Below are 17,780 nucleotides of genomic sequence, written 5' to 3'. Positions count from 1 at the left end.
CTGTGACCTAAGATATATTTCACTAGTTAATATTTTTCAGCTTTCACAAAACGCATCCGTATACGACTCCACGCAGGAACGAAAATCGCATTACAACAAAGACAAATATCAAACAGGGAATGCCACGCACCAAAATCGCAGCCTCCCCAAAACGAAACTTACAGCACGCAGACGTGCACACCACAAACACACACATATACACATACACGTGCACACACACAAAGTCAACACACGAGGACAAAACGAACAAACAAAGGAACACACACACATACGCAAAGCCTACACAAGAGGACAAAACGAACAAACAAAGGAACACAGTGGGGCACCGCCTTGGAACGGTCAGTGGCAAAAACACCACTGGGGAGCTTAAACCGGTTTATTGTGCGCACCCAACCTCACTCTTACCCCCACCATGTTCCAAAGACACGGGACAGTGTAAATAAAAGTAATCCCCTCCAGGTGAATCTCTAACACACGTAATGGAAACAAAAAGGCATGGCATGTAAAACACAAAAATGCTCGTGTATAAAAATATAAAAAGCAAACTTTAAGAACCAAAAACGTATATACTCAATGCCTTTTCAGAAGACAGAGCAACAAGAGAAACACCCTTAAGGGCCCGACGAAACAGGCCAGAAGACAGATATCAAAACAGTTCAGTCCTGGTAGGTTTTAAAAACTGCTCATCATAGAGTCCTCCCCCTCTTCCGTCAGACACAATCAAAGAGGGAAGCGTAGTGTCCAACTGTAAACGGGTTGAACACTAAACATGCGGTATGTCTCAAAACAGTTGGGTCGTAACCTCTTTTAATAAAACGTTTTATAATTTTACCAAATACATTTGGAAAATTACCATGACCCAGGATCTTACGAAGTTTGTAAACCACATCCCCATAAAAAACGGGTTTAGAAATACCTTCTCGCAGAAGTGTCTTTAAATTACTATTGAATTTTAAAACTAAATCAGAATTACGATAGTAAAATTTAGCAAAATATTTACGCAATTTGTAATAACGGTAGCCTTGCTGAAGAAGTTTACTTGTAATATATAGATTACGTTCATTGAAATGCTTGACATGACTACATGCTCTGACAAACCGAATTAATTGAGAAATATATACCACATAAGATGTAGCCTGAGGTACATCCCCATCCAAATGGGGAAAATATACAATACTAAAGTTAAAATCATCCCTCTTGTCATAAATTTTGGTATGTATAATATTGTCATAAATAGAGAAGCCTGTTTTAATTCCTGGCTACAGTGGCTTATGTGTTTGTCCCTCCCTGTCTTTGAAAGTATATATTTGAAGTTAATGTTGTGATCTACAATTTGAGGGGTTACATTGCCGAATCGGTGTATTGGTTAGGGCAGAGTGACGATATCAATTTGGAGTAAAATTATATATTTTCAGAGCCAATGTTTTCTATTTGTTGCATATGAAAATATATATGGTACCGGGTGATTACTTAGAGCTTTCATAAAAACTATCCGTATAGGGCTCAACGTAAATGAGGACCTCACACGATATTAAAAGCCTTAGTAATTCATGCTACTCTGACCTCAGATATATGTCACTAGTTTTTTTTTCAGCTTTCACAAAACGCATCCATATACGACTCAACGCAGGAACGAAAATCGCATTACAAGCCTGTTTCAATCCCGGGCTACAGTGACTTATGTGTTTGGCCCTCCCTGTCATTAAAGGTATATCTCTGAAGTTAAGATTGTGATTTACAATTTGAAGGGTTACATTCCCGATTCGGTGCATTGCTTAGGACAGGGTGACGGTTTCAATTCGGAGTAAAATTATATCTTTACAGAGCAAATGTTTACTATACGTTGCATATGAAAATATATTTGGTACCGGGTGATTACTTTGAGCTTTCACAAACTTATCCGTATAGGGCTCAACGTAAATGAGGACCTCACACGATAGAAAAAGGCCTTAGTAATTCATGCTACTGAGACCTAAGATATATATCACTAGTTAATTGTTTTCAGCTTTCACAAAACGCATCCGTATACGACTCCATGCTGGAACGAAAATAGCATTACAAGCCTGTTTTAATCTCGGGCTACCGTGACTTATGTGTTTGTCCCTCCCTGTCATTAAAGGTATATCATTGAAGTTAAGATTGTGATCTACAATTTGAAGGGATACATTGCCGATTCGGTGCATTGGTTAGGGCACGGTGACGGTATCAATTCGGAGTAAAATTATATCTTTTCAGAGCAAATGTTTTCTTCACGTTGCATATGAAAATATATATGGTACAGGGTGATTACTTTGAGCTTTCACGAAACCTATCCGTATAGGGCTCAACGTAAATGAGGACCTCACACGATATTAAAAACCTTAGTAATTCATGCTACTGTGACCTAAGATATATGTCACTAGTTAGTTCTTTTCAGCTTTCACAAAACGCATCCGTATACGACTCAACGAAGGAACGAAAATCGCATTACAAGCCTGTTTTATTCTCGGGCTACAGAGACTTATGTGTTTGTCCCTCCCTGTCATTAAAGGTATATCTTTGAACTTAAGATTTTGATCTACAATTTGAAGGGTTACATTGCCGATTCGGTGCAGAGGGTAGGGCAGGGTGATGGTATCAGTTCGGAGTAAAATTATATCTTTTCAGAGCAAATGTTTTCTATACGTTGCATATGAAAATAATCAAAATATATATGGTACTGGGTGATTACTTTGAGCTTTCACAAACCTATCTGTATAGGGCTCAACGTAAATGAGGCCCTCACACGATACAAAAAGCCTTAGTAATTCATGCTACTGCGACCTAAGATATATGTCATTAGTTAAAATTTTTCAGCTTTCACAAAACGCATCCGTATACGACTCAATGCTGGAACGAAAATCGCATTACAAGCCTGTTTTAATCTCGGGCTACAGTGACTTATGTGTTTATTTCTCCCTGTCATTAAAGGTATATCATTGAAGTTAAGATTGCGGTCTACAATTTGAGGGGTTACATTGCCGATTCGGTGCATTGGTTAGGGCACGGTGACGGTATCAATTCGGAGTAAAATTAGAACTTTTCAGAGCAAATGTTTTCTTCACGTTGCATATGAAAATATATATGGTACCGGGTGATTACTTTGAGCTTCCACAAAACCTATCCGTATATGGCTCAACGTAAATGAGGACCTAACACGACATTAAAAGCCTTAGTAATTCATGCTACTGTGACCTAAGATATATGTCACTAGTTAATCTTTTTCAGCTTTCACAAAACGCACCCGTATACGATTCAACGCAGGAACGAAAATCGCATTACAAGCCTGTTTTAATCTTGGGCTACATTGACATAAGTGTTTGTCCCTCCCTGTTATTGAAGGTATATCTTTGAAGTTAAGATTGTGATCTACAATTTGAAGGTTTACATTCCCGATTCGGTGCAGTGGTTAGGGCAGGGTGACGGTATCAATTCGGAGTAAAATTATATCTTTTCAGAGCAAATGTTTTCTGTACGTTGCATATGAAAATATATATGGTACCGGGTTATTACTTTGAGCATTCATAAAACCTATCCGTATAGGGCTCAACGTAAATGAGGACCTAACACGATATTAAAAGCCTTAGTAATTCATGCTACTGTGACCTAAGATATATGTCACTAGTTAATTTTTTTCAGCTTTCACAAAACGCATCCGTATACGACTCAACGCAGGAACGAAAATCGCATTACAAGCCTGTTTAAATCCCGGGCTACAGTGACTTATGTGTTTGTCCCTACCTGTCATTGAATGTATATCTTTGAAGTTAAGATTGTGATCTACATTTTGAGGTGTTACATGGCCGATTCGGTGCATTGCTTAGGGTAGGGTGGCGGTATCAATTCGGAGTAAAATGATATATTTTCAGATCAAATATTTCCTATACGTTGCATATGAAAATATATATGGTACCGGGTGATTACTTTGAGCTTTCACAAAACCTATAGGGCTTAACGTAAATGAGGACCTCACACGATATTAAAAGCCTTAGTAATTCATGCTACTGTGACCTAAGATATATGTCACTAGTTAATTTTTTCAGCTTTCACAAAACGCATCCGTATAGGAACGAAAATCGCATTACTAGCCTGTTTTAATCTCGAGCTACAGTGACGTATGTGTTTGTCCCTCCCTGTCATTAAAGGAATATCTTTGAAGTTAAGATTGTGATCTACAATTTGAGTACAGTGCAGTGGTTTCACAAAACGCATGCGTATACTACTCAACGCAGGAACGAAATTCGCGTTACAAGCCTGTTTCAATCCCGGGCTACAGTGACTTGTGATTTTGTCCCTCCCTGTCATTTGATGACACGTTTCTACAAAACCCGGTAAAGCCTGCTAGTTTCAAAGTGTTCCCGCAATTACCAGTATCAACAGTCGCATGCAGTATTTAAACGGCATTACTTAAATTAAGTTGGCATAGCCTGTTAACTTTCCGCCCCATATACACATCCCTTAAATTTGCTTGCATTTTATAATATTTTTTTCCCATTTTTGCTGGAAAAGTGTAGAACGGGGTCTGCGGTGCCTACAGGGCGCTATGCCGATGACGTCTACATTGTAGTTATTCCTATATTCAGTGTAATTTAAAAAAAATATACGTTTTCACTCGATCTTAAAAAAAAGCTACAGCGGCATAATTTCTGACCAGTTTTCTTTTAAAAAGAGCTTGATATTTTAATGCAGTTTTTTATTGTTAACTTTCACCTGTAAACAAATTACACACATTACTTTCACTACTACATAGGAATATATAAATTGTAATCTCCCATGTGAAGGCTACATTGTGCCATCTTTATGTTGTACATATAATTTTTTAAGAGAAAAAAACAGAAACAGTAAGTACTCTTTAAAGAGTGAAAATTTGCAAATTTTGAGTTTCATCGGATGTTGATTGGCTCGACGTTACCTCATAAGGCAAGATTTCAATATTTTCTTTTTTTCCGTCTCAATTTTATTTTGAATGTTCAAGTTACCTATATGCATGAAAAAGTTATGATTTATTTAAATACCGCTTGTTTCATCGCACTTTCGGTAATACCTGTCGGAAAGTAATTATAATTTATACAATACTAAGTAAATAGCGGTTACTAATAATTGGAGATCATTCCAGTAGAATCCATTCCATTATTAATATCAACTCAAAATAATTGTATACACATATTTGATATCAGCTATAGAGGAAACCAGACCCTTGCCAGGATGGCCACCACCCGGGCGTGGTGGGCGTCCACCCTCTCTACAACGCCCACCCGGTGGCACCCCAGTTTCTTCTACTGTTGCGGGACTGGACTCCGACACCAAAACTCGCTATTTTCCGTTCAGACCCGACTTTGACGCACGTACCCCCACTCATTGGGTTCATTCTCATACATGTTCTTTATTCCTTTTACATCTCCTTTGTTTTTTTATTATGTTAAATAACTACTTGAATATTAATGCATGTAAAATGCATATACGCCTTATATATAAAGTTTGTGCCCGGGACAGTACGAAACTATTCGAAACTTTTTTCGGGCCACAATAACTTTTCTATGCCACTTTACAAATTCGTTTTAGTGAAAAAGATAATTATAAGGGGATGCAATTACAAGGAATTCTTTGTGATTAATCTCCCTTTTTGAGGCATTGTATTGACTGTTGTAACTGCTGGCAGTTGTAGCAGTAAATTGCTGTCCCGCATTTCTTGTCCGGGATATACTGATTAAAATTTAGCGAAACTTCATAGGAAGCTTTACTATCAAGAGGAAACGCGCATATTGTCTTCGTGTTCCGGTCGGATGATTTTTCACAGAGTTATTGCCCTTTCATTATTCAACAGTAGTATACTAAAGTACAATTCTTGTCCGAAGTATTTCTCAGGAACCACTGGTTGGAATTTAGCCATACTTCATGGGAAGCTTTACTATCAAGAGGAGATGCGCATATTATCTTCGTGTTCCGTTGGATGATTTTTCACCCAGTAGTGGCCCTTAGATTATTCAACAATAGTAAACTATAGTACAATTTTGTCCGGGATATTTCTCAGCAACTTCTGGTTTGAATGTAGCGAAACTTCATAAGAAGCATCACTAACTAGTAGCCTACTAATGTACAATTCTTGTCCGGGATATTTCTTAGCAACTACTGGTTTGAATTTAGCTTCATAGGAAGCTTCTCTATCAAGAGGAGATGCACATATTGTCTTCGTGTTGTGGTCGGATTGTTTTTCACTGATTTATTGCCGTTTGATTATTCAACATTAGTAAACTATAGCGCCATCATAGCCAGGAATATTTCTCATCAACCACTGCCTGGAATTCAGCAAAGATTCATAGGACGCTTCACTCTCAAGAGGAGGTGTGGATATTTTCTTCATTATCCATTGGAATGAGTTTAAAGCGGGATATTGTCCTTTTAACTATATGTGCCCAGTCAGTAAATTCCACTTTTGTTCTTTTAATATGCAAATTTCGGGGAGCATCCATCGGTTTTACCGATATTTCTTGTTTATGATCAGACAGAGGTATGGCAGTTTTACGGTTTGCTTTTTAGGGCAGATTTTTATTAATCTGTGCTGGTTTAATGCATTTGAAGTGAGAGTTGTGCCCCTTTGATTTGGTTAGCACATGAGAAAAGGACTTCCTATATAAAAAATAAAGCCATATAGACATGAAATTGTGATAAAAAAATAATAATCATTTTCTAGCTGCACTTTGTTGTATTAATTTGATTTATATTCGTTTGTAATTTTTGTTGCTATACAGACATCTTTTTCTCTTTTGAAGAATATGATCTTTAATATACTTTAATATATGGCACATTGACCTTTTCACTGACACTTAGAAAATGTTTTATGAAACTTGAAGGAAATAAAATTTAAAGGGTCTTTCCTCTAGGTCAATTTCAAATTGGGCATTTCGTCCGCCACTTTTCGGCCTATGATTAAAATAATCCAAAGTCGTCCCTTAAAAGACACACTGCCCAACGTGTTATATTAATATTTATCCTACCCTCATATAAGATATAGCGCAATATCGGCCTACCTAATAAACTTTGCTTTATCTAGTCAGTGTCAAGATATCACTTTTGCGGGAACTTTTGAAAACACTTATTTTATCAAAATTTTGCATTTAAATCATCACCATTGTATTGGAAATGTCTGAACTTGGAAAATGAGTGTTTAGTGACGATTTAGTCTAAGGTTTTTATCCTGAAACAAAAAAAGTTATTGCTATTTTTCACTTTTACAGCACTTCAGCCGGAAATTTTGAAAACAATTCTTTTTCTGAATTTTTCATTGAAACTGTTATCATTATATTGGAAATGTTCTAAGAAAATAAGTGGTAAAATCAAAGGTTTTTATCCAGAAACAAAAAATTTATTGCATTTTTTTCAATTTTACACTAGCAAACGTCAAATTATACGACGTCAAGTCTGCATGTTGTTGCTCTTTCCAACGATTTTTTTCTTAATTTTCTGAACAGGTAGGATAAATAGAATATTAGATTACTGTCTGAATAAATTTAAATTTATTAGGCTCGTCTACGAAAAAATATAAGGCGAGGCTTTTACATTCCTATCTTGTTCTTTCACCGAAAGAAGTAATATTTCAATGTGTAGGGAGTCAGGCATGTTCAACATTGTGTTACGGAATAATGCTAAGTTAATTACGTAATTGACGTAGATATTTAGGACTTTGGCTTAGTGTGTATATCGTTTACAGTTGGCAATTCCAATTTTGAATCGATCTGAAAGGCCTTTGATAAATCATCAAGCTAAAATAAAACCACAAAACCTTAAGATTATCAATGTGTATGTGTCTTCCTTACACCGTATCAGAAACTATCCTTCAGGTTTTACGGTAGTAACGAGATAACGGTGACGGATTTATTTCAAGCGGTGGTATATTATTGCTGTAAAATATTATTTGACTTTGATATCTAGTGACAAATATTTGCAACTTATCTACAACAGTTAAGATCAATCTCCCAAGATATCTAATAACCCTAGCATTGGAGCATTCCATATGTCGCGCCGTCACATGAGATTCACGAGTTTCATCAGATATTGCTCACAGAATGCGTGCGTTTGTGTGAAACGTTTGTTTTTTCCAGTCGACGTTAATTGACGATTTAGTCTAAAACATTGTATCAACAGACAGACAGGAATTATATTATGATTAATCATTCCGATTTACAATACAGCTCTTATACATGGTGTATATTTTGTAAATATGTAATATTCCATTAGGGTATGGTTTGTCACTCATCAAATTGTAAAGTAAATCATTTGACATCATTGTATAAAAGATTTATGTTATTGAGAACAATAGCTCTTTCCAAAGCTTACAAAATCGTTTGTTAACTGAAATGTTAGACTTACAAAGTCTGTTGAGATCAAATAATCTGTAATGATATCAATTTCTTCATACTGACACTGATATTTTCTCAGAAAAATATTTTCTCTCTAGGCTCATCTCATCTTTACATTTAATGACTCTAACGACTGATGCCAGTCTACTGAAATGTGAGTAACAAAACAATAAAACAACAACAACAACAACAGTATTTTGAAGAAATAAAATCTATACATGAATCTATAAAGCTAAATGTTGCCTTGTGTAATATATTCCACATCATTATATTGTGTAAAGAACCAGCAACTATATGATTTTATGATCTATTATTAAATCTTCACTTATAGTCCTTTCCATTGGTCTAGATGTAGTCACATGATCAATGATAAAAAGTCGTATTGACTCGAAGGCGGAGTCAAAAACACGTATTGACCTCCAGCTGTGACGTCATCACGGTTTGAGGTCAAAACAATGCGACGTCGTACACAATTTACCATGAAAAATGACCGAAGGCTGCAGATATGTATTTAAAGTTTATACTTACGAGAAGTCTGGATTTAATAATAAAACAATTGTTGCCTTTTAAGTTCGGTCGATATGTGAATTTATCGACCTATCGACCTCACCAAAAGGTAATTAATTCTATAATATCGTACAAAACAGCTAAAGAGCCATTTTTTGTTCTGCACATATCTTAAAAAAATGCATTAAAAAAAATCATCTTTAGCCTAAATCAATATTTTGTTGATATTGTTTCACAGTTACCTCGTATTATAAGTGCATGCCTGAAGGGCTTTTTTTATGAATGAGCATAAATTTTGGTTGAAATATCTTTTAATAAATTCCTTTTTCATAATTTTGTATCAAAATTTCGAATTCTGTCATAAAAAGCTTGACAGACTTCAATATACTGTCTTTCGCGTGTTAAGTCATGTCTCAAATGACGTACATGCCATTGATCTAGAAATACAATTTATATTTTTGCAAAAAGGAGATAAGTTTTTACAATTTCTTTTGTGAACAAACCACCGCCAGCGATTATTATCCTTCATATGCTGTAACGTTGTCCGGGAAGACTGTAGTATCAGCATCCAAACTGTAACATCATATCCTCCATAACCGGGTCCCGTGTAACAGTTCCTCCGCCGTGGAAAATGAGATTCTGGAAAAATCCAGAATTACCCAGACTTAAGTGTAAATACCATTTTTATGCAACCTTCAAGAAAACCGTTAAAATAACTTATTGACATGCATGATTTTTCAAAACTAGGACAGGCTTAATCAATAAATGATGAGTCATTAATATATAAAAATATAGTACAGTAGAGTGAACATAATTGGGCATGACACAATCTCTAAAATTTACAAACTTGCAAAAACGGTTTTCTGGTTTTAATGGAAGAAAATGACGACAAAACCAATAAAACGTCATTGTCGTGTCCTGTCGTAAAGAGCATTGGATATTTGTGTGATGATCATCCATTTTTTAGTAAAAGAAACAATCTACATCGCTGTATTTTCTCATAAATGGTGTATACCAGTTGACTAATGTGATTCAAACCTCTAAATTGTTGATATGCTATTAACAACAGATTGATCTAAATGTCTACTTAATTTAAAAAAGTGCCTTTAGCAGTTTTTAGATAGCAAATAGTTTGTTAGTACTTTTGTTCTGTATATAGTTATAAAGGTACTAACTATGTGGCGTTCGCTCTTACTTTATAGCCAATGTATGCAATTTTATTTTGAAATATTGCAGAGTGATATTAATTACTTCGAAGTCTTAATCGTAACACTTCTCCATCTTCCTTATTGCGTAGGCATGACGATTTGCATTTTCTTAAACGTCATAAACGGGTACCTCCTACAACCAAAAAAGTGTTTCTAGCTTCAAGCTGGTAAACATGTCATCCTTGTTATTGAATTGCATGACCTTTTCTTCAGGTGTTTAAAATGTTCCTAAAATCCTTGCATTTTTACTCTAAAGATCCATGTTGTTTTCTGTTTGAATGTATTTTGTATTCAGTAGTTTACCCATAAGATTGTACTTCAACGAAATAGCTCCATCAAATTCAATCGTGACAACTTTGCCATTATTCTCAAAAATCCAATGCTTCGTCTGCCGATTTTAGGAACATTTCAAACGTCTGCCGCAGTGTAAATATCATTTCCCTTCTTGTTTATTATTTCTGTAACTTCATCTTTCTCTTTAGATTGCTTGAATTTTGCCCCTAACTCAACCTGATAAAATTCATCACTCTCAATATCGTCTTCATGTTGCATCAGTTCATCATCGGTCATCTGTTCATCCTGTTCAAACTCTCCTAGTCCGTCAAGGATTTCCTGTTCTAGATCAACTTCACTTTTTTCTCTATCCGTTTGTTTTCTTTGAACTTATTTTGATGTATTCTTGTATTGTTCTTTCATTTGTCTTCCATATCTTCATCCATTCTATCATCGTCTCTCTCATTTAAAATCGAATAAGTTAAAGAAAGAGGAAAAGGCATGAGGCAAAGAGAAGGAGATTGTGAAGTTTCACCTAAACTAGAAGACGAACCATGAAGAATAGAGAAGAGGGCTAAGAGTGTGAAACATGGCAAGTTCGCTGCCAATGTTGATTTAGTATTGTTGTATGCCTTTCCATATCTGTAATCATAGTCGTCTCGGTCCTGTCGTTTCAAACGTTCAATATTAAACATTAGTTCTTTATTTATTTTTTTTATGACAATCAACTTGCTTGCGTTCTTTTTCTCCTATTCATTGGCAACACTCACCTTATATTCCACATCATCTTCTGTCACGCCCGCCCGCATAGTTCAGTATGTAGAGCGTTGGTCTACGGATCGCGAGGTCTTGAGTTCGATCCTCGGGAGGGGCGTATGTTCTCCGTGACTATTTGATAAACGACATTGTGTCTGAAATCATTAGTCATCCACCTCTGATTCATGTGGGGAAGTTGGCAGTTACTTGTGGAGAACAGGTTTGTACTGGTACAGAATCCAGGAACACTGGTTAAGTTAACTGTCCGCCGTTACATGACTGAAATACTGTTAAAAAACGGCGTAAAACCCAAAACAAACAAACAAATCTTCTGTCACACTCTTCTTTCGTGTTCATGGCCTTCATTTTCAATGTCTTTATTCTCCAGTTTTTCAATTCCTCTTTCCTATCATGTTCGTTTATATTGCGAGTTCTAAAACAGAATTAGTTATATCCTTCCTTAGCAAAGCGATCCAAATTGTACACTATAAATGCATATACAAATAAGATCTGTAAAATGATCCTTTGGAAGCATAGAATACAATCAGGCAGAATAATAGCAGACTCGGTTTGATTAAGTTTGTTCATGAGAGGTAATGGAATGTGCAACACCTCTCACGCCCCCTCCTCCACGGGCCGGTTTGAGGGGAACTCTAATACACGTCTATTGAATAGACTCCATGACCGGGCCAGAAAATATAACAAAACTGAAGTACGGGGAGACTTTTTACAGCCGCCACACGACACTTAAAGACTGTTGTTGTGATAGTAAATAAAATTTGTAAAAAGATCCTTTGGAAGCATAGAATGCAGCAAAACAGAATAATAGCAGACTGAGTTTGAATGAGTCTGTTCATGAGAGATAATGGAATGTGCATCACCTCTCATGAATCCTAGCACCGGCTTAAGCGGAACTCAAATATGTTGAATGGATTCCAATCCAATCAATATGGAACATAAAATACAAATTTCTTTCCGACCATCGCAACTCCTTATCTTAAATACCGAATGTGTTGCACTTCTGCAGAAAGAGTGAATGCATTGTTGGACTTGCTTACACGTGTCTACATTTCAATTGGATGTATCTGTCACAGTCTCGTTCTTAAAATACGGTTGTTCCTTGCCACCAGCCAGGTACAAACTTCCATGTCCATCTGCGATAATTAGAAGGGTTCTCATACACCATTCCTCGACAAAAAAATCAAAGCCCTGAAAGGACTGATAATCAGTGCTTATCGAGTGATATTTCAGGGTTAGGGTTAGGGTTAATTTCAACTTTCTTATAGGATTGGAGCGGTTGCCCTTCTTGCACATGGGAAACTAGTGCAGTTTTCCAGTCAGATGGTATTTGACCCTGGTCGACAGACAGTTGGGAAGAACTTTGTAAGCCCTGGTGTCAGCTCATCATCATCATTATTATTTTGTTGATTAATGTTCTTTTATTGATTGCTTTCAATGTGCTTGCCTATGTTCCCGTAACACCTGCATGTACTTGTAGATGTATCATTTAAACAGCCTGTATTGCTTCTTGTGTTCGTTCTTAAAATTAATGTCTATTGCCTTTGTTTTATCCTTAAATGTTTGTAATTTGTACGTCTTTGAGGGAGTTGCTGATCAGTTCTCCCCAGATCTGATTTGGGGTGATAATAGGTCTTTTATAACCATTTTCTAGCTTTACACGATTGTGTCGTTTTTCTCTTCAGTTTTTTTTACACAGGTCTTTTTACAGCAGTTTTTAGACCCATGGGTCAAGATCAGCAAATCCAGCATAGCTTTAATCATGACCTGCTTGAGTTGTTTCTCTTTTTTACAGCTTCTTAATGTTACAGCCGGTTCAAAAGCTCTTCAGAGCTTATGTTGTAATGTTGCTTTCTTGCCGACTTTAAATAAAACTTATCTTATCTTATCTTATCAGCGGCAAGCTTCAGAAGTTTAGAAGATGTCTTGTCTGGCCCCGCAGCTTTTTGAGGTTTGAGCCCCTGTAGAAATTTAAAAACATCTTTCTCTATGACGTTAATGGTGCCAGCTGAGGGGATTTTACTAGATTGCAGGTTGGGATGAAAGGTGTCATCTTCCTTGGATTACAAAGATGAAAATTGTTGGTTTAGTATATCAGTTTTCTTCTTGGCTGCGCTGTATGTGATGCTGTCTCTCTTCAAAGGTTAGGGTTAGGGTTAACTTCAACTTTCCTAGAATATGGCGCCACTTTATACTGTTAACCAATGAAAACGCCGTCTCTCCATGCTGTTAACCAATCGAAGTGCACGGAATTTTATTTATGCGTGTTGCATTACGAGTAGAATTTAAGGTATGCACGAGAGTGGGTTCATGTAGAAAAACTAATTCAAAAGACTGAGTGAGCGGAGTGATTCCGAATATTTCGAATGTGAACATAAAGTTCATAATTATTCTAGAATTCAGATGCCATTTTATGGGCCCGTATTCATAAAGCTCCTAGGGAAAAGTTCCAAAGCATTTTGTGGACAAATGTCGAGATATTTTGAATGCCTAACAATATTGTCTCATAGACTGCCGTAGATGAGGATCAGGAACAATGTCAACAAATTTATGCCTAATTTTGTACAACATGGTTACTCTGGACTTGTTCGTTGGTAGTCATTTTTGACGAACCTTGCAGCTCTTCGCTGAATTATCTCTAGCTGGCTGATGTGGCTGTGGGACGGGCGTATGTCGTGTAGGCTGTTGCTTTGGCACTTGGTGGACTTGAGCGGATGTTCCTGTGGATGAATGCCATGGTGGAGTTGGTCTTTTTGGTGATGTTATTTTTATGGGATTTCCAAGAGAGGCCGAGTGTAATGGTGACTCCGAGACATTAAGCGCCTTCTGTAGGTTTCAGCCGGGTTCCGTGGATGTTGTATGTGAAGTCGAATGGATTTCGTTTGTTGGTTATGTGAATAACTTCACATTTATCAGGATTAAATGACATGAGCCACTCACGTTCCCAGTTTTGCAAATAATTAAGATCGCATTGGAGTTGTCTGGCGTCTTCTTGGCTCCTGATTTGTCTTTACATTAGACAGACATCTGCAAAAAGGCGGACTGTTGATCTCGAAGGCAAGTCGTTGATGTATGTAAGGAAGAAAAGAGGGCCAAGAACACTGCCCCGTTGGACACTAGATGAGACAGAAGAGACTGCTGCCCCTGACTTCGTAGTGATCTAGCTTCTGAGGGAGGCGGTGATGACTAACCTTGTCAAATACCTTACTAAAATCTAGAAGAATAGCATCTATTCGCTGGTCTTTGTCAGTGCCTTTAGCTAGGTCATTTATAGTGAGAATAAGTTGGGTATCACAGGAACATTTCTTTCGGAAGCCATGCTGGAAATCAGTGAGTATATTGTTGGAATCAAAGTGAGACATGATGTGGCTGAAGATGATGTGTTCCGGGAGCTTGTAGGTTACAAAGATAAAGGAGATTAGACGGTGGTCGGAAGGATTGGAGCAGTTGCCCTTCTTGCACATGGGAAAGTAGTGCAGGTTTTTCAGTCAGATGGTATTTGACCCTGGTCGACAGGCAGTTGGAAGAACTTTGTAAGCCCTGGTGTCAGCTCATCATCATCATTATTATGTTGTTGATTAATGTTCTTTTATTGATTGCTTTCAATGTGCTTGCCTATGTTCCCGTAACACCTGCTTGTACTTGTAGATGTATCATTTAAACAGCCTGTATTGCTTCTTGTGTTCGTTCTTAAAATTAATGTCTATTGCCTTTGTTTTATCCTTAAATGTTTGTGATTTGTACGTCTTTGAGGGAGTTGCTGATCAGTTCTCCCCAAATCTGATTTGGGGTGATAATAGGTCTTTTATAACCATTTTCTAGCTTTACACGATTGTGTCGTTTTTCTCTTCAGTTTTTGGGGGCAATGCCCCCAGATTTAACAAACCGTCTTTCAATTTTCTTGTCGAGCTTATGACCAACCCGACAACAAAAAGAAAACAAGTTCCAAGGTATTTACCAAACATAACTTTAATATTGCATTTTGCAATTATATTTTTGATCCAGATATGATTAAATAGATCTACACATTTTATATTAACAACAGTATCTGAAGAAAACTAAACTACACTGTAAATATAAATTCTAATAGATCTACTTAAGCGTAAGAATAATAAAGACGCTTCATTTGATCACGTGATCGATTCTGAAACCGACACTTGTTTTGATCATGTGACCTATTCTGAAATCCAATAACTAGTTTCAGTACGCTCAAAAAATGTGTTCTTGATTCTGCGTGAAAATAGCAGCAACGCCACTGATAAGCCGGTAGATTATAAGATTCTTTCACTGGTTGTAGGTGCAGATGGGAATATCCGGCCTCGAGGGTAACTGTTTAGGCGGTAACGAGGTTCCTACCGAGTTACCGCCTAAACAGTTACCCGAGAGCCGGATATTCCCATCTGCACCTATAACCAGTGACAGAATCTTTTTCTTGCATACCGATATCAAGATAAAATAATGAAAATAAAATCAGTCGAACGGCTTTCTTTTTAGAACTATTTCTTATAGCAGTGTATTTAAACAAAGCGCGGGAAACCAACGCCCGTAATCAGGAATAACAATGTTTAGTTCCGGTTTTGTTTTATCAGTTGCAGCGTAACGTTATGAATTTTTGATAAAATAACGTGATTTGAATCGAGAAATATACTATCAGGAACCAATAGGAACTGTCAAGGTATTGAATTTTTATTCCGTTTTTTAAATAAAATATAAATTACTACATAAATCTTCTACATATATGTAGTTCTTAGTACGTCATTTACAGCACGAGAGTCATCTTACACCCCGGGGTGTAAGATGGGTTTTTCCAGCACCGGTAAAAATACCGGAAATCCCCGTCTGGTATGCAAGAATATTGATTTTTTTCATTGCCGTGCCTCGACACCGTTGTGGATGTGTATTATGGAGAAACTTTATCAGTTTGCGGCGATCAGTACCGTCTATCAGTAGGCGAATCTTTGAATTTAATTTCAAATAGTTACTAAAATTTAATACACAGTTGCACGGTGCATATCCATATCGGCGGACTCTTTGCGAAATATGCTTTATCGGCGGTTTCTTGCGTCGGCACCGGCGATTCTTTGCTATAAACAGGTTGGCATTATAAAAAGTCAGATATACACACCAAATTAATTAAGCTATAATGTTTCCAGATAGTCATTAGCATAGAGCCTCTCTGTGCGTAATGCAGAGAGCCTGCCTGTGCATCAAAAAAAAAAAAAAAAAAAAAAACAGGTCTGCAGAGAGACCGCCGGTGCCCCGACAAAACCGAAAGTAAGGGGTTTTGAAAAATTCCATTTACATTTCGGCCTATTTGTCTTTATTATTTGGAAGAATATTGATAAATGAATACAAATAGTGCGCTTGATATGTATGATATCAAAGCAAAAACTGGTTAAAAACTGTAGAAAAAGTCGGGCTAGTGTTCCATGTCAGTACACCATCAACAAATTTCATCGAGTTGCGAGCAAAATCGCTGACAAATTAAAAAGTAAACACTACAAAATATAGAAAAGACATTCTAATGTTCCGTGCTCTACATATTTTTGAGCAGCATACGTATGATCACGGATGGCAGCTCGATTTTTCGCCTCCCATACCAAGCTGGGCACTATTTATAGCAAAGAATAGCCGGTGCCTACGCAAAGAAACCGCCGATATAGTAGATTTCGCAAAGAGTCTGTCGATATGGATATGAACTGTTAATTGGAGAGAGCATCCTGAATATACATGTCATCTAGGGAAAGTTTGTATCCATGGAGATGTTGTCAAACGTTATGGCATCAGAATCTTGCGGGCATGCAGAAATTTCAATAGCAACCACCACGCCACCGCAAATCAGGGGAGATATTTTTTTTTACTTTTTCCAGAAATCCGACCTCACTATAGGGCCAATAGAAACGCGCTTATTCTGGAAAAGTACGGCATTTCCCAAACTGAGCATGTGCCCGATTCTTTAGTCGAAAGATCAGAACATTATGTATATGACGTGTTTAACATATAATGTTCGGGAAATCCTTGAAAAAAGACCGAAGAAAAAATTCATTCCCAGATTTTTATATCAAAATCGCCATATACGCTGATCAAACTGGTATTTATCTGCAGGAAAATTATCGTTTAACGTTAAGAGTGCGCTAAATACTGTTATAATTGCGCGTGCGTACATATACGTATTTTATCATTTTTCAGACCGAGTAATTTTTGCTATTGGAGGTAATCCGTCATTCCGCGATGATAACTTGTCGCAGGTGCCCGTTATATTTTGGCCTCATTTTCTTGGTAATTATCCCTGCAGATGTACATTTATATTACCAGTTTAATATATTTAATCTCTCTGAGGGTGCAAATGGTTTCTGATGGATATATTCGAAGGCAGAACCACCAGAAATCTTGTTCTTTTTCCACGGGCGTTTCGTATCCTAATTACTCGAACCTTAGCCTGGGAATCCAGTCTGACAATTTCTAACCTTTTTTTTACCTACAAATTGACAGCCTGGGGAAACCTGTTTTCCGATCGCAGCGCCACCTATATTACACCCGAAATATGTGGGTGTTTAATAAAGAACGATAACTTCTGAAAGCAATAATCCATGGCTAAAAATAGAAACGGAATTCTCACGGAAAAGACAGATCGGAATCGTGT

Source organism: Mercenaria mercenaria, chromosome 6 (genome assembly GCF_021730395.1).
Source record: "Mercenaria mercenaria strain notata chromosome 6, MADL_Memer_1, whole genome shotgun sequence".
Lineage (NCBI taxonomy): Eukaryota > Metazoa > Mollusca > Bivalvia > Venerida > Veneridae > Mercenaria > Mercenaria mercenaria.
This window is presented reverse-complemented; position numbering follows the sequence as displayed.